The sequence below is a fragment of the Centrocercus urophasianus genome, unplaced genomic scaffold (assembly GCF_019232065.1).
Source record: "Centrocercus urophasianus isolate 14NV4802_14NV808 unplaced genomic scaffold, USGS_Curo_1.0 seq_298, whole genome shotgun sequence".
Classification (NCBI taxonomy): Eukaryota; Metazoa; Chordata; class Aves; order Galliformes; family Phasianidae; genus Centrocercus; species Centrocercus urophasianus.
Window position 1 is genome coordinate 3,783 of NW_024884864.1, and position 23,439 is coordinate 27,221.

At 44.5% G+C, this 23,439-nt stretch overlaps 1 long non-coding RNA gene across 3 annotated transcripts in view; it reads left to right on the forward strand.

Annotated features, from left to right (window-relative positions):
• Positions 1–1,690: 1,690 nt before the first annotated feature.
• Positions 1,691–23,439, forward strand: part of LOC122165431 — a 36,241-nt gene continuing 14,492 nt past the window's right edge. For 2 of the 3 annotated variants that reach the window (XR_006170470.1, XR_006170469.1), the window contains exons 1-2: positions 1,695–1,801; positions 7,053–7,137. This is a non-coding gene — a long non-coding RNA (uncharacterized LOC122165431). Of the gene's footprint in view, positions 1,802–7,052; positions 7,138–23,439 lie in introns of all 3 variants that reach the window. The other variant, XR_006170471.1, reaches the window with a different exon arrangement.

The window sequence follows — 23,439 nt, forward strand, 5'->3', positions numbered from 1 at the left end:
ATTACCCCAGGGTCACAAAGCAAACTGAGGTTGTGATGAACAAATACATAAATTATTCAGAAATCAGCATGAGGATGTCAAAAGGTCTGTGTTATTGAGAGCTCAGAGTATACCTTTGGAGTGGTCTGAGCAGACTTCATAAGCTAGTATTGCAAACTGCATCTCCATGAGCCCTAATGTCCGTACAGAAATGCAGTGGTTTGCTTTTCTCATCAAAGTAAAATCAAACTTTTCTGCAAAATTTAATTATTTTCAGAGTTCACCAAAACCCAGCTTGGACAGACCTCACTGTACCATGTGTTAAAAGGGCTGTCTGGCAGTTGGGTTTGGGCACGGAATGCCTTTGTGATAGCAGTTTTCAGCCCCAGCTCAAGACTCTTCTGATCCCTGATAAGGGTCCGAACCACCACTGGATCCCCATTATTTTTAAATCAGTAGCAAGCATTGACCCATAATCATCTCCAATGAGCAAGTGCTACTGAATGTAAAATCAACAACAATAACATGTGCTAACTCTGGTTACATTTTCAAGCCAAAACTCAAATTCAGTTATGTTCCATCCATTTAATTGAAAACCATTGGTTTTGAGCAAATGATCAGTCTTCCATGCTGTTTCAGCTTTCAAGCTGTGCAATTTATTGTAGCACAGCCTGGAAATTACTATGTGAAACTACTGAAGAATAGTGAAATCCTGGTGACGTTCTTCAAGGGGAGCAAAATGCAAAGTGTAACCAAAGATTAAGAGTGGAGATTTAAAAATACTTCAGTTTTAATTAATCTGAGGCATTGATGAGCTCAATACTAAGGGCTTCTTTCTCTTCCTGTAGGATTTCTACCTTGACTGTGGCATACTGCTGTCATATTTTCAGAGCAACTACATCAATATTCCTTCCTTTTTCCTCTGTCAGAAGCCTCACCGAAATGTAGTTTTCTGGGGTATAGAATTTAATGCCCTACTCTCAGTTTGAGCCAATTGTGCATTCCCAAATTGCCTACAGTGCTGTGCCAAGGAGCTTGGAGGCAAAAAGAAGGGATTCTCTCCTTGCTGCTGCTCTATCCAGGAGCGAAGGGCAGAGAGAGGGGTCAGAAGCTGGGAGCTGGCCCCTCCCTTGCTTTGTTAGCTGGACAGCCATGGGTTCAGCGGGTTGCACTCAGCCTGAAGGACGTAAAGCACGGCCTGAGGAGAAAGGCAAAGTGTTTAGCTGGTGAAAAACAAGAACCACGCTCACTGTGGACAGCCACATTGCACACCCAGCAATGCAGTCATCCAAGGTGGAGCTGCCCCTGCTGTTTTCACACCGGTTAACAAGACCCCGAGCTGCTAAGATTGCCTTGAATACATCCAAAATCGCACCGAGGGGTAAACTTCATCAAGAATACTTCTTAATTATAGAGTAATGCCTGCAGTTTCTCTGCTGACACGTTTTTCTTATCCCTGTGCAGCCGCCAGAGGGCGATGGCGGCCCGGACGGTGCCGGCCCGACGCTGAGCTGCGAGCGGGCTGTAGCAGGGCGATGCGGATGGGGTGGATAAGGGCGCGCGGGCCGTTGGGGGCGGGCAAGACGGCGGCGCCGGCCGGGGCGCGAGGCCGCCGACCTTCAGCCCCGCGCTGCCGCACCGTTGCCCGCGCCCCGCCGCCCCTCCGGCCGGTGAGCAGCCGAAAGGAGAAGGCGGGAACCGGAGGGCGGGGTGTGGGAGGCGCACCCGGGAGGGAGAGGCGACGGGAGGAAGAGGTGAAAAAGTGCGGTGGTGCGTCGGGTCTGGTCGGCGGTGGGTTCGCGTAAATACGGTAGTTGGCGAGGTTTGTGTCGTGCGTGAGCCGATCGCGGTGCGGGAGGCGGAGGAGGGTGGGAGGGTGCCGGAGTTATGCCGGCGGTGTTCGGGAGCTCGGCGGGTCGGGGAAGGAGGGCAGCCGTCTGCCCGCCCGCCTCTCCCTGTGCCTTTGTGCGTGTTCCCGTCGGCGCTGTTATGTAATGGTGCTGCTCCTGGCAGCGGCACGCATTGTCACCGCGAGCCCGGAGCTTTCTGGGGCTGCTCTGTGAGAACAATGGGAGCGAAAGTTCCTCGGAGGGGGCTGCGAGCTCCGCGATTCCTACCGCGCCTTCGGAATGCCTTTGCTGTGTGCCCTGCCTTCAGCTCGTCTCTCTGTTCTGCTGGGCTGCAGACACCGGGCAGCAGTCTGCCGCCCGCGCCCTGCCTCACAGTCGGCAGCACGCTGCCTCTCTCCTGCAGTAATAACGATTTTTTCACACTTTTTTTCCTTGTTGTTCTGTCTCTTTTTCCCCTCTGTGCAGGAGCAGCGATAGGCAGCAGAGATAATGGGCGGAGGGGACTCTCCCGTCCTGCACCTCCAGTTAGAACTTGTCTGCGTACATCAAAGAGAGGCGAAATGCCTCAGCGCAGGGCGGTTTGCATATTAAACGCCGATGCCGTGAGGATCGGTGCTTCTGTGGCTGTGGTTTATCGCTGATTTCATTCTTCAGCTCCTCCTCAGGTGTCTTATCGTAAATCTCTGCCCTTCTGCCGGCTCTTCGTTACGTGCCACGGTGTGTCTGTCCCTTTATTTCAGCACAGGGTTCTGTGGTCGACTGCTGCTGTGGCACCTGTCTTTTTGTGACTTCTGATAACGAGCAAAACTTTGAGAAGAACATAAACTTCTCTCCTGTTTGGAGATTCATCTGCCCTCCACGATCCGTTTGTCCTGTTATGTGAACGGGTGTTTTACAAACGGCCGGGAGACAGAGTGCTGCTGACGGTAGGAAGGCTTGTTTCTGTAGAGGGGAGCCTTTACATGGCTGGAGGAGCTGTCACCTCATCTAGCAAATTTGGTAAAATCTAAGGGGTTTCTCGTTGCTGCGTGCTGTTGGAGCGTTGCATCTCCTTGTAGAGCAAAGTAGCACATGATAAGGAAGTTATAACCTCACCTTAAAAGGCGCTGTGAAAATCCAGTTGTCCTCGTGTTGCTGCTTTCAAAGGTTTTTTCATATGCAGATGTTTTGGTGAGGTCTGGGAAAGCACTGATCGGGAGTCTGACATTTCCCAGCCGCTGTTCTACGGTTTTGCACTTTCTCGGCAGCAGAGGCTCTGGTTCTGTCACCTCTCTGCTTGTCATGCAAATTGGCCACCTGTGGTCTATGAGGAGAGCGGGGGTATCCTCGGGTCGCCCACTTGGCTGAGTCCCTGCAGTTTGCACGCAGTTACCGGCAGAGTTTATGCTTAGTGCAGTGGTGAAGGTGGGCTGACACGGCTGCTCGATCTGGCAGGAGCTGCTGGGGAGACAGCCAGCAGTGCTTACTGCCGCTGCAGCGGCTCTGACAGGATTAGCTCTGCCTTCTGATCACGCTTTTTTACAGCTATTCTGTTCCTGCCTGCAGAACGGCCTTATCTTGCAGTGAGAGCAATCTGCAGCAGTCTTAACCTCAGCTGTGCAACCTTAGCTGCAGACATGGGTTTCTGTGTCTGGGGCTGTTCCTGTTACATCACTTCTCCTTCTTATCAATGTGCTTGTTCATGCTGTGCCTACCCACTTCCTTGCCACCCGAACACATCTCTCACTTGTTCTGCTTTTGTGAGAAACAGATGTGAACTGCTGGCCTTTGTCAGGTCAGTAGAGTCTGACATATGCGCCCAGAACCTGGGTCTTTTTTTCCCTCCTTTCTTCCTTTGTGTTTGTTCTTGCTGATCTGCGTTCCTCCCAGAGAAGCCCGCAAGTGCCTGCATGACAGGTCAATTGCATGCAAGCATTCGCCAGCATTCCTCCTGCTTTCCCCTGCATTCCACTTGGCACTGGGTCTCCCTCAGCCCCTGTGGACTGCTGGAGCTGGCTGAGCTCAGCGGGGGGCTGAGCTGGGGGCAAGGGAGCCTTCTGTGGCAGGGCTGGGCCTGCTCTGCTTGACAGAGGGGCTAGGGGCAGCAGGGGTTCCCTTCTACTTTGGGAGTAGGTAAATAGAAGCACACAGGCGTCTCTGAGGACAGGAAAAAGGAAGCCCTATCCCATCTGTAGCAAAGATGTTTGCTCATAATGTGGTATTGGTTACAGCAGATTTCTCTTGCCAGAAGTACAGTAGTTCGTAATTATGTTTATCCAACCATCATGACAAACATCACATCTTTCAAAATGCCGTCAATACGTGTTTGATCTCAGTTTTGAAGCTGTGTTGGGTACAAATGGAATTGCTTCAGATGTAACGATTTGATCCCCGACACAGGAATTTAGGAACAGATGAAGCGCTCTCTGTATTTCAGAACCCCTGTTGTTGACCAGGCTTTGCCTTTCTGTAGTTATGCGGACCGGATCTTTCATTCTGCAAGCAGGCTTGTTTGCTGAGCAGTTGCGAAAGTTGATCTTAAACTTAACCAGTGAGAATGCTTTTTATAAATTCTAGGAAGTGAGCTTTTGTATGCAGCAAGAAATATTTGCGCCCAGCATTGGTTTGCTGTTTGTTTTGGTACAAAGCAATGGAAACCAATGTTCTCTCACAGGAAGCTCAATGTTCTCACCCGGCTAGCTCTGGGCAGCTTGCAAGCAGGATGTTTGCAAAATGAAAATAGTGAGGGTAAGAGGATGTTTCTGATGGTAATGCACTGAGTACTCTTTGGGAACTTGGAGCTTCCAGGCTGACCCGTGCACTCGTTTTTCTTTTGAAGGTTCCCAAAGACCAGTGCAATCTGGTCTGCTGTTTGCTTTCCAGCTTATTTAAACCAGTGATACTTGTGTATGGAAATTGCATACTACTGAGGAGCTTCAGGACCAGAAGTTAGAGGTGCAGGACTCTTCCCCTTGGCTCCAGCTGCCCCTTCCCCCACCTCCTGGCTCTCTCTGCTGGAGTGTTGAACAATGGACAGGCTCTGGAAGTGGAGCATGCAGTGGGAACCTTCTCCACAGCAAAAAGGATCAATGTGTCTCGTGTCATTCTGGTGATTCCCTAAGGGAAACTGCTATCCTGGCAACCAGCCCACTCAGCCGTAAATTCGCTTTCCTGTTGCAAGCAAGCATTAACTGGGAAAGGAGTTTGTCCCCTCTGCAGCTGTAACCTTTAGGCAAGGTAAATGCAGCTTTTAGAGTTGGTAGAGCACAGGGCAGAGGAGAGCACTGCATCGTATTTATGCTGCGAACCAGAAAGGCTTTCAGTCCAGCAATGTAAACTTGCTTGTTATGAGGATGGCTTTCCCTCGAACCTGCTAGGCTGAGATGAGCCACATTTAACTTCCTCCTTGGAAGAGAACTGGTATGAAAGTTCTGTGTCTCTGTCCTTTGCTTATGCTTAAAAAAAGATCCAGAACCATTTTGAAAACTTTAACGCTGTTTATGCTTTCTCTGAACTCATTTTCCTGTTAGTTTGTAGATTAACGTTTCTGTGGTTTGCTGCTGCTCCTCGTTGTCCCTTGCGTTGCTTTAATGGGGTTTTATAATAAAGTGAATTAGAAGTGAAGCTGTCTCTGAGCAAACCGAAGTTTGAATCTTGTACAGGAGTGAAGATGAGCAAAGAAAATTTCAAATAAAATTGCATTAGTGCTGTAAGAGAGCATAAGTTGTAACAGGGAGATTCTGGTGATAGTTTTCTTTTATATAATTTTATTTCTGTGTGAGATGTTGTGAGAGTGATGTTCTTATGCTGTACAAAAACACAGACCTTTCAGTAGATAAATGTGTACCTTGTCTCTGGTTTCCAGCAGTAGTTGCTAGGGCAGCTTGTTCTGAAAGGGGCTGTAAGTTGTATTTATAGTTCTAAATGTATAGATTGGTGAAACGCTGGAATGTCCTTTACCCATTTAACGTTGCTGTGGGTTTGTTTGTTTTCACTTAGCAAATAACTTCTCAAACTCGTAAGCAATACTGAGGCAGCCTGCTCTAATGCAGTTATGTTGTAGGATCTGCCAGAATCTCCTTTGGGTGTTGGAGACCATTTGTGCCGATTGCTCTTGTAAGGCATGTTGTTAGACCTAGTTAGGTGTGCTGATGTTAATTACAACTCCTTCAAGAGCTGTGTGATCCTGAAATACTGTAAGCTGTTTCTGTGATGTGCAACAAAAATATGCTGGAGACTCATCGTAGGATTTGTGAGCGGAGACTATAAAACCATGCATACAACTCTGCTAATAGAGACCCACCAAAGGCTTCTTTGTAGGTATGGGTGGCAGGACTGTACAGTCGGGGATGTGTGTTTTGATAAACATGTGGCTATTTGAGTAACAGACAAGAGACGCTCGCTGGGTTTGCTTCTCATTTCGTTAGCTGTGGAAACCTCATTTCAAGTCTGCTTCTGGTTTGCTGTATGAGTGTCTTGAAGGACTTGCATATTCTGAGAGTCAGAAAGTCAACGTGTCGTTAAATACTGAAATGTGGTGTTATTTAAATGTTTAACAGAAAGACCTTTTAGTGGGCAAGCCAGAAATTCCCTCTTCTGCACAGCTTTTACTTTCTTTTTGATACTCTGCTTGCTCAGTTCTCAGTTGCTGTGCTTTCCAACCGAGCTGGAGAAAGTTACGTGGTGATCTTACTAATAGCCATCTTCTCAAGTCTTTGAACTTCTAGTATTAATGCTAAAATAAAAGGGTAGGGGAGATAAGACTATTAAAATGCACCCCTGATTTCTGATGCAAAGAAGTAAATATTCTTTCTCCTATGCTTGTTAGGGAAGTGTGCAAGATTTATGGCCCCTAGCTTTTTTCACTTGTACAAGTGGGTGTGTATATTGGATAGCTGGAATTGATGCAGTTCTAGTTTGCATATTTTGAATTACTTCTCAGAAGTTTGTCTCAAAAAAATCATAAAGCTTGATTTCTGCTGAAAATCTTCTGCAGTAATTCTCTGTTATGTTTGAAACTGAGAGCTTTTCTATTTCTATACTTGAGATTTCCAAATGGAGTGTGTGAGGGTAGTTCTGAACATTCTTTGTCTCAAACCCAGGTATGAATTCAGCAGGTAATGCATGTATCTGAAGCATATCTGTATGCCTGTGTTCTAAAAACATAATGGAACATTTTTTCCCCTCAGCCTAGTGGCTCGTTTATGTGGTAATGCCCTTATCTTTTTTTTTTGTGCATTCTAGGTGTGCAAATCAACCCACCACCACTGAATCATCACTTCTATTGTACTAACAACGACTGCTGTATGCTAGCTTCTGCCAACACCGGGTAAGATGAAAGCTAAGGTGGTTACTTTCATTTCTTTGCTTTTTAGATCTGTGTGTTTTGTCCATATACCAGAGATTTTTCTCCAGACTTGTCAGAATGTGCTGCCTTCCATATTTTTTTTCCTGCTGTAATGAGACATCCACATGCTGCTAGTGTTGGTTCTTCTTTTGAAATCTATTCCAAAATATTTTATTAAAATTTTATAACTGTGCTTCATCCTTTTTCCTGATACTTCAGACTTTTTTATGGTGCTTGTGTACCACATGATGTTTTTTTTTCTTTTGTGTTCTTTATGCCATTACCACTTCTTGGCTTTGTTACAGAGACTGTTGAACTCTTGCCTTCCAGAGTTAACCTTGCATGATAAGCCACCTGTACTATTCAATCTTTTTCAAAGAACAGAAAATGCGTTCTGCTTGTGGTTGGTTTTTTCTCTTGTTTTCCCCATATCTGCTCCCAGATGCTACCCTTGAGAAGCTAGAACAGAATTAGTGCTAAGACAGTGCCAGACTCTGTCCTTCAAAGAATTAAACATCAAGCTGCTTTTTGGACCTTGCTCCACCCCCTTCCCCCCATGCTCTCTCTTAGAGATGAGATGTAGATGGAGAAGGGATGGAGGAATATCCCTCTAATGCTTTCAGCAAGGTTATTACTCGGAGCTCTTGGGGAGCCCTGCTGCTGACGGAACTAATGTGAGCCTTTGTTCTGATGCTAATCAGAACAGGGATAATTCCTCAGGCTGCCACCTTTTTTCCTCCAGTCCCCTAGCAGTGATGAGGCATTAAGTGCTGTGCTGGCCTTGCTTCCTGCAACTGCCAGCTTGAGTGCAAAGGGGTGAGTTCTAAGGTTTCTCACTGGGAGTGTCATCTAAATCGTTTGAGATTTTTTTTGGGTGCACATGAGTAGTGTTTGTATGCTTTAGTTAAATAGGTTTCTTGATGGAGGTGTGTGTTTCTTTGTTTTTCATATCTTTAAGTGAGAAAATAACTTAATTGGAGCAAGATATATTGGATTTGATCACAATGGCATCTTGTGCTACATGTTGGGATGTGTAACTGAAAAAATGCAAGTAGGCACATACACGCAATTTATTTTTCTTTCTGTCTCTTTCCTCCTTTGTTGGCAGAGCAAACAAATATTGTTTCTCAAATATTTTTAAACATCTCTAAACTGATGGGCTTTTGATTATGAGTCCAAGGAGCTCTAAGTTTTCCTAGGAGGAATGTATGTGTAAACCATACTGCTTTATTTTACGCCAATGATCTCCTCCCCATCTAAAGATGAACTGTTTAGCAGTAGAGGAGATTTTGAAGCCTAAGCATAGAGCAAAATACAATTTTATGTGTAGTATAACACCAAAAAAATTGTCTGCTACAACCATACCTTTTTGCTACCTTCTGTTTGCAGCAGAGGGTGGGAAATGGTGATGAGGATCCTGAACGGGTCTGATGTGAGAGGTTAGACAGAGGTGTTAGAAGATGTCTTGCAACTCAAGAAGGAAGGGTTGAATTGTACTGATATATCCTCTTCAGCCTTTCCGTGGCAATATAAAGCTGAGGGGAAGCTCATCCTAGTGCTTATAAAAGCAGATCTCCTAGCTGAGACTCTCTATTTGTGATAGCAGGTTCCCTGGGGATAGTTGGTGACAATCCTCAGTGGATAATCTGGCCTGAGTCTGGCTGAGCTGCCCTTCTGATGAATTTGTAAGGGGGTTTGCAGTCTTTCACTAGAGACTGTTCTCTCTGCAGGGTGGTTTGAGACCCTCTTTAGTGCCAGTGTGTAACAGTGGGACAGGAAGGATTTAAACAGGCTAAAGAGCTTCCCCAGAAGATGGAAACCGAATGCATCTGCTCAGCTCGTGGCAGCATGTCAGCTCAATGTTCTCATAGCATTCATTTTGATGGAGGGGTTTTATTTCCAATGGAGGCTTGGAAAGGCCTGAAATGACAATATAAAAATCTGCTGTCTTTTCAAAATGCATAATTTTTGGCTATACTGGTATAATGTCTAGATAAGTTGAACTAAAGAAAAGAAAAAAGAAGTGTGAGAAAAGCTACCGAGGAGAAGAAAGAGAGGCTTCATCAGGTGCATCTCAGAGGAAACTGATGTAAGTTGTTTAGTGCAGGAGTCCAAAGCCCAGAATTACCTTTTGCTAGTGCCTGTATGCAGGTAAGGAGCCTGTGTGACTCTCTGAAGTGAGCCTGCATTGAAGCATTTGCTGCAGGAAGCACCAAACAGGAATTTTTCTGAGGTTGATTCTATTGGCCATCTCTAGAAGATATGTCACTGATAAAAGAAGTGTGAGGTGTTCTGAATGGGCAAAATAGTGGCAAGGCGTAACTGCCTGTGCTTGGCACTATTCACATAATCAGTTGTTCAGTCCCAGGAAATGCTTGTTTTCAGGGTGGTGAGTGTGGTTTTTATGACCTGAAAATAAAAAGGCGTGTGTGTGATTTATTTTTATTTTTATTTTTATTTTTATTTTTATTTTTATTTTTTTATTATTATTTTATTTTTATTTTTTAATACTCTCAGTTAGCTTGTGCCTGGCATAGCCTGCAAACGAGTGCCCTGTACTTAGGGTTTTTCATGTTCTATCACTTTTCAGCATTCTGTTCATCTCCTATGGTATGAATCAATTATCCTGTAATGGTGTGGGTGTAGGGGTGTGCGAGTGGGACAGAGAGAGGGAACTTGATTGAAGAAGCTGCAGTACAGAAAACAGAATTCCTCTTCTGTTATTTTTATCTAGAGAAGTGGGAACAGAAGGAGGATTGCAGAAGTGTTTCTGAACACATCCTGCTCAGTTTCACATGAGGCCTTGAGTGCTCTCTAGACTGCATTTTTATGTCTGTTTCCCATTTGCTAAAGCAGTTTGGACCATGGGCAGCTTCATGCCCAAGTGCATGTAGTAGCAGTGTCTGCTCTGGTTGTGGGCTGGTGCTTGTGTGCACCTCTTCATATCTACCTGGGTTTCTCCTTTGGTTTCTGGTGTTGCTCTTTGTTTCTCTCTTCTTGGTTAGCATTTCCTTTTCAAGCAGTATTCTCTAGCATGAAAATCCAGGAACATATGTCATCATTGGTACTAAAAATAAAGGGAGAAGGGCAGAATATTCAGAATTGATCTGCTTTTCTTCCCAGGTATTTTCTTTCTGTTCCACTTCATCTTTCTGTTTCTTTACTTGTTAACTGGGAGCTCGGATTCTAAATGTATTTTTTCCCTTCAGTATACTTTTTTTTCAGTTTACGGTAATTTGAAGACCAGTTAGCCCTTATGACTCTCCAGGTTGCTCTTCCTTAGAGAAGTAGGAAGGCAGGCTTTCCGCAGCCACCACATCCTGGGTACAGTAACGTTGTTTCACTTAAACCATGATGTGACAATTGCATTTTCCCCACTCCCTCCCATACCCCTCAATGTTCTATGAAGCAGACTTTTGGTTTTAGTTTTTCATCTGTATTTATCCCTTGCTGAGAAGCTAGAGTTCCTAATTGGCGTAGCTTAATCATTAACTAACACATTGCAGAAGGCGCTCTGACGTTGCTTGTGATAAACAGCTTGCTTTGTGCAAGGCTGGGGCCTTCCACAGCCTGTTTCCTGTGGCTGATGCCCCTCAGCTCTTTGTTTTAGCAACCAGTCTCATTCCTTGCTAGAACTTAGGATCTGGGGAGGGCTTGGGTCAAAGCAGGCAATGATCAGGTATCTCAGCTCACCTCTGAGCAGCAGGCTGGAACCCAGCGCTGCCTGACAGTGATGTTTCTCCTCACACTGGAGAAAGGAAATTGAGCTCCTGGCAACGTGTTCCTTAGGATGAGTTGCTATGAGGAGACCTGGCTTCACACAGGATGCGTTAGGTTGGCTTGCTTCTCTTTTACAAGTGTAGGCTCGTCATGTGTGGAGGTGAGCCTGGTGAATGGGTGTTAGCAATGTCCTTGCTGTGTCCGTTCAAATAAATTACCAATATAGCTGGTCTGCCATTCATTTCACTTGTCCAAATCCTCTCTGGTCTGCCTTTTCAATGAAAAGTTCATGTTTTTAGTTCAGCAGATCTGTCATAAGAGTCATAAGAAGTAACAAACAGTTGTCTTAAGCATCGTACCTATTGATATGTAACTTACATAGAGAGCTTTCTGGGACAAGAACTTACCTCTTTGTTGGCAGAGTGGCAGTTTTATGGCAGTGAGAATCTGGGAGGAACTCATCAATTTGAAATACTCATATCAGAAGCAGCTGGCTGTGGAAACTTGTAGTAAGTCTCCTGTTTCAAAGTTATGTTACCTGAAATCTGTTAGTGCCTCTTGCCTTGTTTAAATTAATCCCTGGATTCTTCAGAAAAACTTTGGTTTTTTGAGCTAAAACCAGGCTGCCCTGCATAAAGTCTTCAGTAGAACAGGAGGATGGGAAAGGAAGTCTGTATACAACATAAGACTTCTGAAAGAATCTCAACACTGAAGTTGTAAGAAATTGAAGTTTTTGAGCCACTGAATGTTGAACAGTTGGCACTTGCGTTCTTCTGGACTCTGTCAGCCTGGGTGCAAAAATGATCTAGGCTGCCTCTTGTAAGTCTCTGTTGCCTTGTTTGTTGTGTACACCTGTGCCCTGTCCTTCGTACCATTTCCAGCAGTGCACTGGTGTGTTGGTAGATGCTGACTGAAGAAGAGGGCTTGAATCAGAAATGCTGCTTTTTATGAAATTCTGCATGTACTGCAGCCTTTCCAAATGTGATTCCAGTCAAGCCTTACTGAAGTGAAGATATACTTTCTGTGAGGTACTTGCTGACAAGCAATCATATTTGCTAAAGCAAGCTGGTATTGTATAGTCCTCCTGCATTGTGCATTTGATTGAAGCGTATCCAATTCCTGCTCTTTCATGTGTACATTTATTTGTTTGTTTGTTAAATAGCTGGCATAATAAGTAGACTCCTAGTGCTTACAGCAAAGGGATACAGAATTCCTCTGTGGAGTAATACGTTTAGCAGCTGTGCTGCTCAGTTTAGGCAGCGTAACACGGTGCCTTAACAAGGGTATGCGCATACCCTGAATTCTACACAGCTGTAGCTGGGTGCTCTGTAGCTCCTCAAAGGAGTTTGAAGAGTTACTTTCTTCACTTTCAGAACTTCATGCTGTGTGCTCATTTTGTTTAAAAATTGCCCACAGGTGGTGGATTTTATGGGGTAGCGCAGCTTCTTTTTTTTTGTCCTCCAAGACACAAAGAACAATATTAAGTTTAAAATTAAATTCTATATGGATTTTTTTTTTCCTCTAGGACTCATTATTACCTTAGACTTTCTCATCTTTGAGTTCTTCTCTGTCTCCTTTGGGTACAAAGCCACAATTGTTTTATGTGATGATGGTAGAATTTGGTGTAAGCATAGAAGGCAGCCTGTTTTTCAAGTTGAGGCAATGTTTTTTTGGAGAAGGGTGAGGCTGAAGAACAGCTGATAAGATATTTCAAGCAGGCTTTTTGAAGTTGACTTAACTCATTAATTATAGTGGGATGAGCGCATGAATTCAGTACTCTATTTCACATTTACACTGTGAGGGTGATTGTTCTTACGCTCTATGTCATGTTTGAAAGACTACTGTGGAAATACTCTCCCCTTTGCAGGGGAGGGAAGTAACAATATTGCAAATAGAGTACATGGTAAGTATGCTCAGCAGCATGTGGTGTTTCGCCTGCAACCCGGGGATTGGATGCTGAGTACTTTAGGTATAGTGCCTATGAAAACAGAAGCAGTCTCTGCCTCCAGAGCTGTCTTTACTTGCTTCCAAGTGAAAAATAAAACAGAGGAAGGCTAGGAAATGTGCTTAGTATAGAAAGCATTAATGGAAACTTAATACAGTACCATGAATGTAGTATAGTAGTTGCCTGAGCTTCTCTGTGTGCTTCCTGCCTAGTAAAGCCTGTGGCATCCTCAAGAAATAGAGCAGCATGCTGCATGAACTCATATGGATTTTGTGTACCACAGATCAGTTTCCCGGGCTGTGTGTCTGTAGCTGAAATGTAATCTGCAGTGTGCTAGGTGCTGCTCTCAGGTGGGACCATGAATCCCAGTTGAAGGTCAATAGTGTGTGGTGAAGGAATGTGGGGGGGAAAAAATAACACAGAAAAACGTAATTAATTAAAACTAGCCTGTTTCTTCTATGCGAAGCTACTTTTGGGAAGATGATGGTCTTGAGTGCTTTGGAGAAGACAAAACTCTCAGCAGTCTCCTGATGCCCAGGTGATAGCTGTCAGCAAAGGTGATGTTGCTTAGCTGCCTGGGGAGGAGGAATGGCTTTGGCTGTGAAAAGTTGGGCCTCTGGAGGTACTGTAGGTCCAATTTCCTGTGCAGAGCAAGCACTCAAATTCTGGAGATCTGATTGTGAGGTGAGAATCTGGGTGTCTTCCATAATGGTTTGGGTTGTGTGTAATAGGTGAGTGTCACCTCATGAGGCCTTCCCCCAGGAGAAACAGAGTTCTTAACCAGTGAAATATCGCTGCTACTGACCAGAGAGCAACAGGAGGCTCAGAAGAAGATTGCAAAAGTTTTGTTGTTCAGTTTCATGTTTTAGGTGATATTCAGCTGGCTGCTACTGTCTGGGCTTTTGAGGTTTTAAAAGGTTATGTGCATTCTTTTCCCTGGTATTTCTGTGGAGAAGGCATTGCTGTGGTGAGCCTTAAAGTTGGATTACTTGGCTGTATTTTTTTTTTTTTTAATAGGTAACCCTCTGTAACGTAGGATAAGCTTCTCTGAAGTCCTCTGGAATGAGAGCTAAATTACAGAAGCTGAAAGTTAATTGCATAAAAATTGCACGTGGATTTACTTCTACAATTAATGGCTATTTCCAGTGTAATAGAGTGTAATGTGTGGCAGCTGCATGCCTTGTACTGTGGTGTGCGATTTCATTATATTGTGTTTTTTCCACTGTTTGTCTGCAAGGTTGCCAAGTTTTCAGCTGTCTATGTAGGGCTGTGCCAGCCACCCTGGCACACCGAGTGACGTGTGGTGAGGCTGTGACCTTGTGTGGGTGGCTGTGGGAGGGTGGGATGGAGCCAGACTTGAGAATACAGGGCTGCTACCTGGCCTAGAAAGGAAAACTAAGCTACTTTGTGATAGTGGGCGTTAAATAAACCACTGTATTTATCTGGGATGGAAAACATGCACTGACAGCTATACCACAGAGCAAGATTTGCATGAATCTCTGGGGAAAGGTGAATTTGAACATCTCTTCCCATATAGCTCTGAGCGAGACCTCACCCGCTTTTGCAACAAATGGAATGGTTCCTCTTCAGACTTCATCAGACTGGAGAACTCAAACCCTTGGTGTTCAGAAAACAAACCAAAATGCTGTTACTCTGGGATTTCTGAATGCCTGAAGGGCAGTAACTACTTCAAGGTAGATAATACTACCTGGGAAGTCCTACCAATGTCTGAAAAATTGCTTTACATCTATTCATACAAGATTACAAAAATTTGGAACGTAAATGATTCTTTCTCCTTTTAGTGGATGGCGGCATGCCTGTTGTCGTAGATGTAGTCCTCTTGATATCCTGCAGAATAGATCTGCTTCTCCCAGGGCTGTAGGCTTTGGCTTCTCTTTTTCATCTCTAGTCTACATGCGGTGATAAGAAACAAAGCAATGAGGAGTTCAGATGAGTTCAGACCATGATAGAGCAGCTTGGGGGCATCTCTAACGCCTGAAGCTCCTTTTTAATTTACAATTGAAAAAATATCCTTTTATTATTATATATTTGACAAATATGAGGGCGGAAGTCAGACTTTCTGAGGCAAAACTTAATGGTTTTTAAGCAAGAAGGGATAGTGCCTCTCCTCCCTTGTTAGTGAAATTTAATATTGGAACTGCAGGGCTGAGAGCAGACTTCAGAAGAGAACATGTGAAAGCTGACTTCTGCCCTATGAAGTACTAGCCTTTCCCTCTCAGCCTTCTTTACCCTTTGCAGAGGGCAGGTGTCATATGCAGTCATTTTGGCCATTGCACTCCTGTGTGCGTGCAGTGGTGTCACTCACACAGCTCCTGGTGTGCTCTGACCTTCCTTTGTTCTCAGGGTTTTGCTTTTTCGTGCCCTAGAGTGCAGTGGGAACACTGTGTGCAGCTATAGATTCAGGTAATACTAAAATGCATAGGACATCCCAAGTTCCGCATAGTAAAAAATGAACAAACAGAAAACCCCAAAGCCCTGAATTTTGTTTTTCTCCATAAAAGCCTCCTTTTCTGAAAAGAGTAGCAAGGTTGCTGTGGTTTTGATCACAGTTAGCCACAAGCAGAGTTAATGATACTAGGCAGGAAAGAGACTGTAGAAGTGTTTGTTATAGAAATCTATATTTAATCTCTCTCCCAGTGGCTTTTGACTTGCTGAAAACTGTGCTATGGTCATTGTGATTTCCAAGGCTATTGATTTCTGCACCCCTCCTACCCATCCTGCCCCCAAGTTTGGAAATGCATTTAATTCTGTGATGGTTTTGCTGGCAATAGGTGTTCCTTTTGACGTAGAAGAAACCTAGATTATGGATCTTGCTCAAAATCGATTGTGGGTGGCTTCTGATGGCATGGAAAATCTTATATAAGGATAATTTAACACGGACCTCCTGTGTTGCAGAAGGCCTTAAAGTCGGAAGCCTGCATTCTGTTTTCAGGTTCCCTAGGAGGCTGCTGCATCACAGGAGTACGCTGCTTCCATTGCCCTCTGATGCAGCATGTACCTTTTTCGAACAGGATCACCAGTAAAGGAAATGTGTGTGTGTGTGGGAAGGCAAATAGTGGGAGAAAACAAGTACGATACGAAAGCTGGGTTTTTTATAAGCATAAGATTGAAGTTTCTGGTCCTAAGATGTGACTGATACCAACCCCTAAGTAAACATTTGACTTGGCAAAAGCTAAAATTCAGATATTAGATTCCTTTTCCCTCATGTATTTTCTGGCAGTGAGGCTGTTAATCAGACAGTTGCTGTCTGTGTCTCCGCTCTGCTGCATTGCTTTCCGCTTATTGCTTGTAGGGGTTCTGAAACAGCCTTGCTGCCTTGGCAGCGGACTTGAGTCCGTATGAGAGCTCTGCACTGAGAACATGGGGCTATCTAAGCAAATACTTGGCTCTGCTGTAGGCACTTGTTAGTTGCTCTTTTTGTAGGAGTGCTCACGTCTGGGTTTCTTGCCCAGGTTCTCTTCCATGGACAGAGGCTAACACACAGTGGTATGTATTGCTCAGGGCAGCACAGGATTCACACTGGAGTGTTTTAAAGGGATGGAGTGGGGACACTGGGATGCGTTGTGACCTGGATGAGCCTGGGAGCTAATGCTGGCACTTGTTAATCTGGCCTGTCATTTTCCATTTTATTTACTTCTGGCATTCAGTTGTCAGAGCAAGCTTTTATGTGCTGTTCTTTGTGGCTTAGGCTGCTCAGCTCTGCTGCAAAATCCTTCTAATCCTTTTTTGCCATCCGTCACTTGCAGTGAAAAATCAATTGACAAAGTGATGACTTGAATTTCAGAGAGCAAGTGAGAATTCAGGTTTAGAAAGAGTAAAGAAGCAACAGATATGGCAAGGTCTAATTGGGACAAGGAACTCTTCCAATAGCTGAATTAGCTTGTGTGCTGTTGAGGGACTTTACCAGTATCTTCAGTCTTATCTGCTTGCCGAAGGCTTTCACAGTCATGTGATAGCCATCACTAAGTGTTCACAAAGAGAGAAAAGCAAAGCATAGCAAAGACAAAGTTTACCGATCTATTTTTTTAAAGTGAAACTGTATTAAGATTGTCCTGCTTGACCTGCATATCCTGTATTGTAACTTTGCAGAGGGATAGCATTGTTGAAGAAGAAACCTTCTCAGCTGATTTGTCTGTGTTATAGCAGCACTGCTTTCTAACATCCTGCTAATGTGTTGCAGAAAGAGGTTCTTGGATGCTCAGACCTAAACGACCTGGTTGCTGTTACAAGCAGAGCCTTCGGGAACTGACAGTGGGTCCAGGGTAGCAGTTGAGACGTAAGGAGAGTCAGCACAGTACTGCTGCTGAACCTCGTAGCTCCATTAGTAGATTACAGCAGTGCTCTGACAAAACTAGGCATTCAGCACTGCAGCTCTGGTTGGATAAAGCAGGCTTGTGTTGCAGCTAAACAAAACTTCAGAAGGGACATTCTCATCTCCTCATTCTGGTGTCTTGTAATAAAGTGCTCTGAGCTGGATTGTCTGGGCAGGAGTACCGGCAGCACCAGTTCTTCAGAATGCCAAATCTGTTTTGGGGATAGGGCTGGAACGGTGGAAGGGGCATGGCCATTTTCCCTTATGTCCTGGGAGTAGTGACCTATTACTTCTGCTTTTAAATATGAATGAACTCATTCTCTGTACCTCAGATACAGACCATATGGTGCTCCTGGTAAAAGCCGCAGATGTTTCTCTCTTGCTCTGTTTTCTTTTGTTACACAAATTCTCTTTGTTTTCTTTCTATCCTTTCTGCAGAAGGCTGTAAGAGCACAGATCCAGTGTATCAGTAATTGCACTGAATTTTTAAATGTGCGTTTAAAAATGAAGGGCACAGAAGGACCTGCATAATGGTCCTTCTTGGGCCATGTTTCTGAAGTGTACGGGTGCATAGATGGTAACTGAACCCTGCATTCTGGGTCACTGTGCTCAGCTGAATGGTTTCTCCTTCTGCTGTGCTGTTACTTATGGCCTCTGAACTTTGTTCTTCAGTATGAATCAGTGGTCCACCCCGCTTTCCTCGCGGTGGCTTGTTTTAGTTTGATTTTATTTGTGAATGCAATTTCGTTCCAAATCTGCATAACAACATACCAGAGCAGTGTTGCCTTATCAAGGGAGTGGGGGTATTTCTGGATGTAAATGGCTACCTTTTTTAATATCTTCCCAACCAGTATAATTGTTTTTCCTCTTGTTTACCTGAGTACTGTAGCAGTTCAGTAAGGGAGAGAAGGTGTATGGTGATGGATTGCAGCATACGAGTATCTACGAGCACCAACAGACTGCAGGATCCCTCAGTCTGGCACACAGGTATTGGAAGATTGCACTATGAAGAGTTGTTCTCTTTGTTTGCATGGGAGTTTTGTTTGTTTAAAGTGCTTGACACAACACCAATAGAAACTTTGGTCCTTGCTGGTGAGAGTGACTCATCTCCTCAGAAATGACATTCTTTATATTCCTGGGGAGGCCTCACTGGAAAGAGGCAGCATCCAAAGCTTTCTGTGAGCCTGCGCTGCTTTGCTGACCTGTGTGAACTCTGCCTGTGCTACTGGAACCAATGCGGGTGTGAACTGCTGCCTTCTTACCCAGGTGTAAGACAATGATTTCCCTTTTTCTGTATATCTAACCTTGGCCAAAATTTCAGAAAGGCCCTACCGTGGATCTTCTGCTGAGTATGTTGATGCGTCATCTGCTGCTTCACTTTGCAAGGCTTACAACAATGTGTGGGTTGATATTCCCCCTTTGGGAAAGCGTGGACTTCTCGAGAAGTGATTCTGTCTGATCCTTGCAGTGAAGGAAGTGGGGGCAGGTGGATGATCCTCTCTGGGTTTGAGTGCTTTGCCGCAGAACACTTTCCATGGAAAGATGTGATACAAAGCTGTCCTTCCATCCATGCTCAGAAACCAGCAGTCCTCTCTGGAAGACTGACTGCTCTGGGGCCAGCTGTCTTCTGCTGGGGCTATAAGTTACTTGTGGTGGGGGCTCCTACTGGTGTGTTTGTGCTATGCTTCTTAGCAACTGCAAGCCCTTGGGTGCTGTGTTCTTTGACAACGTATTCCTGCAAGCAGCTTCTGTTGGAAAAATCCTGGCTTGCAGACAGTTCACAGAATCACAGAATGGCCAGGGTTGGAAGGGACCTCAAGGATCATGAATCTCCACCCCACCCCCCCCACCCCCCCCCCGGCCACATTCAGGGCCACCAACCTCCCCATTTAATATAGACCGGGCTGCCCAGGGCCTTGAACACCTCTAGGGACAGGGCATCCACCAGGTGGCCATTTGGTCATGCAGAGCCAGCCTGTGGGCCACACTATGTTAAATATCCATTTGTGTAAGAGGCTGAAACCTAGAGAACTATTTGTCAGAGGGAGAAAAGGTGCATCTGGGGACATTGGGCTGAGGGCAGAGCAATTCAGTAGTGAACTTGGGTCCTCTGTCCAACTGCTCTGTGTAGTTGGCTCTCACAGCCATTGCAGTAGCCTGTTGCCCATATTGCAGCCACGTTTTGGCTTAGCGTCAAGCCCTGAAAGGCATGTTCAGCAGCATTTCCTGATCCCAGGCAAGAAGTATAGGATTGTTCATAGGTTCCCCCTCTGAAAGCAACATGGCTAAACTGGGGAACAATTTAAAAAAAAAAAAAAAAAAAAAAAAAAAAAAGAGGCAACAGGAGAAGCAGCAGGCAATCTGAAAGTACATCTGGCACTGGAAAGGAGCCAGTCTGCTTCTTATTCCCTGGAGCAGGAGATTCCTATGTTCCCAGTTGCAGTTGTTTAGGACAATGTCAGGCAGACAGCTGTAGGGTGGCAATGACCCCTTCCATAGAGGACAGTAGCCTACATTACCGAGGTGCAACACTTCTGTGCCCTGCACTGAGAAGAGAGAGCATGGTTCAGCCCTTGTGAACCAGAGCAATGCGTCCACACCTCTGCATGCAGCCACGCAGCACCCTTGAAAATCCACAAAGTAACTGCCCTCAAAACCTTACAAACTCATTTCTGTATGCCCAGGGGTGAGTTTTTCAGTCATGAGCAGTCCTGGAGATGCTGCTAATGAGTTCTACTGAGGAAGTAGCACAAGGAACTGGAGGGACATGGAGGGTTCACTCAGGTGTGTCTGACATGAATTGGAGTGTGTGCAGAAAGGGTAAAGGGATGTGGTAGTAATCTGAAGGAACAAAAGAGAAGGGAAAGCGGAGGTGAGACCACGTTAAAGCTTGAAGATGTGGGGAAAGAGCTGGGAAGTGAAGAGGAAGGGCCAACGGCAGTGAATGAATGTGCAATCCTACTCTTTACCTTATGAATAAGTCTGGTTTCATAAATCAACAAGGATAGAGCTAGTGTCAGTGTCTGTAGGTACAGAAATAAAAAGGGAGTTAAATATTTACTGATGTGAAGTTGAGGGAAGGAAGTCTGTTTCCAAGCAGACTTGCTTTCTGATTTTTGCTTCTGAGCCAAATTATTGGCATGTTCTGAGACAGAAATAGCTCAAGTATCTAAGTGACCTTTTAATTTCCTTTTCAATCCTCTGAATCCACTGTAATGAACAAAGAGAGCATTAAGAACAGGCGTGGTGTGGATCTTATTGGGTGTTAGTAGCAGACCAAAAAGCTCTGGCTTTCTCCAGGGGTTAAATCATAAGAACCTGTTGTGAGAGTAAGACCACAGGGATCCAGTCATGACTCGAATTCAAGAGGTTCTGGAATGGGAGCTCTTGATGTCTTTGTAGCAGAGCTGGGTGGGTTTTTTTGTTGTTTTTTTTCTTTTTTTTCTTTTTTTTTTTTCCTGAGTTTATCCAGCAACTAGTACAGTGCGCTCTGATTCCTAGACTCAGATTTGTGCCTCCCATTGCCTTCCAAATGCTAACGAGGCAGAAGGAGCTCCTGAAGGTATTGTTCTCCTGGCCACATCTATCTGAAGCAAATGTGTGCCTCAGTCTTTCTGCTTGCGTCTCTCCCAGTGCACATACTGGGAGGCACAAGTCTGGGTCTCAGCAATTAGCTGTAATGTGTCAAAAAAGAAGATTACAAAGCATGTGCTTAAAAAAAATGGGATAGCAAATGATTTTGCAGCCAAGGGTCTGCCTTTGGGTGGGGGAGGAATGAGGGAGATATATGCAGAGGGGGAGGAAGGAGCATGAGAGACTGAGGGCTTTTACACACAGCATGAAAAAGTTATGCAGCTAAAATGCCATCTAACCTTTTGTTGTTATATTTGACAGTTTATCCCACTATAAGTGTGATCCATGTAAGGCAAAGGAGATTGTGCTCTAAGGAAGAATGTGGCTTTCAATTCTTTTGGAAAGTGTGTGTCAGTATTCAAACACAGAACTACAAGCTGGGAGCTACCACAAGACTATCTAGTCTTTTTGGCCTCCCCCCCCCCCCGGGTGTTGTTTTTTTTTTTTTTTTTTTTATTTATTTCAGGAGAAATCTTTTCCAACTTGATTTTCTCAAAGTAACAGGCTTGTCTCAACTCTGCGGACTGCTTGTAAGTTAGTAGAGCAAGCCTGGTGTTTCTTGGGATATACCTGACATCTCTCAAGTCAACAAACTGTTACCTAGCTGGGTGGTTAGCTGAAATCTTTCCAGAAGGTTTCCACAGCTCTGGTTTGATTCTTGAGAAATGGTTTCTTGTACAAATCACCTATACAAACCAGCCTGCAATTCAGATGTGGTCTTGAAAGGGTTGATTGGCTTGATTCCTTCTCTGAATCTCTTCAGGACTGGTTTGTTCCCCTGATACCTTTTTTTCCCCTTTTTCCAGTATTTTTGTCAGCTTTCTGAGAACTCTGCTAAGTTTGTCAGCCTGATTGTAGATGGTGCATCTTTCTCTTATGATAGTGTTTTTTGCATTACTAGCACAGTTCCTACTTCACCAATCTCAAACCTTTTGTATTTTGTGTAGGCCTGAGCTGATGTTTGCAGAAGTGAGCTGGGATCCCTCTGTATTTTGTCCAGTTCTTGATGACTGGCTTGAAGCTGAACTTCATATGCACTCAGGAGCGTGCAATGGGGATTGAGCATTACCATGCTCTGAAATGACAGGGCCCTCATGTGGCTGCTGCTTTTCCCCATTCCCATATTTCATCTTTCCCGTTGTATCAAGATTTCCTTCTGTGGTGTGCCTTTCCTAGTCTCTAGACTTCTTCAGAATTTGTTGTTTATTTGTGAGGAACTTGTGAAGACTCTTGGTGCCTTTAATGTAAATAAAGCATGGTCATGCTTGGCAGTGAAGCTGAAACTTAACCTTGGTCTCCCTGAAGTAAGTTGTTCAGCTCAGTCCTTACTGGCTGATGGTCCCTCCTTTGACAAGGGTCTGATAGAGTTTCACTGGCATCTCTTTCCATTTGCTGAGGTGTTGTAAAGCAGCCCCTGCAATGACTCCCAGCATCTACGTTCAGGTGCCTCTGCAAGGAGTGTGATTTGGAGGTGGTGGGAGGGCTGGAGAGTGCTGCTGGCTGCTGCACTGTTCTAGCCCGGAAAGGGGATGTAGCTGTTGGAGAAGAAGTTTCTGATAGCTATTGTACTCCGTGGTGTACTGTAAGGAGGGTGGTTTCCTAAAAAACGTGCCTTACAGCATCCTGTGGAGCCTTAATGGAGCTATTTATTTTCAACAATGCAGGCTTCTTTTTGTCCTCCTCCCACTTCCTTCTGGGCAAACCCTGCCTGTGAAACAATGGCTCTGCTTCATGAGGAAAGGAGACCCAGAAGCTCGAAGGGAGACAAAGAAGGATAATTTGCTGCTGAGAGACAGCAGTCTTGCTGCAACTAGTAAATGTCATTCTCAGATCACCCAGTTAAGCAGTTTTAGGTGAACTAGTATGTGTATAAAGCACGTGGAAGCTAGCTTTTTGGCAAAGTGAGGCTTGTTAAGTGGGCTTTTAAAAGATGTTGAGGGTTTCTGTTGAAAACCTGCACAGCTGCAAATAGTAAACCACCAACTTCTCTGAAAAGATACCAGAGGACTTCAGAGCAAGTTTCTGATGGTGCATCAAGCTGATTGCTTACCCTCACACACAGAGCATTTATAGGAACTAACATTTGTATCACAGCATGTTTTTTATGTAAAACGTTTGGCCTTAGAAGAAATGGGAACTGGTAATACTGGGAGGTGGAACAGATAGATGTAACTTGTAGTTTTGCAGTGAAGTCTTGGGCTGCAAATGGTTGTGATGAGAAGTGCTGATTCTCTGAAAGCTAAATTGTATGTCAGGCTCACAACGCCAGAGAAACAAATTTAACCTTAAGAGTACAGTAATAAAGGGATTGAGTGAATTCCTTTTGAAAAACCCACTTGAAAGTTGGTTAAATGAAAGTGAAAATCATCTGCTTTGGAAAAGCATTGTAAACCATCATCGTGCAGTTCAGCTGATTTTTGTGTATTAGTTTTGTGATTCTGTATGCTTTTGCAGCTGATCTTTGTGCTCTGCTTGGAGCAGTGTGTTACAGGTACAGACATGAAGTGGGTGACTTAAGGTAGCTTGCTGTATTCTAATTTTAGTAACTCATATTTAATCAATTCACTGTGAGGGAGCCTTTCTTCCAGAGACGGGAAATTGCTGGAGGATTTTTGGATGTGGCTGTAGCTTCGTAGTTACTTACAAAATGCCT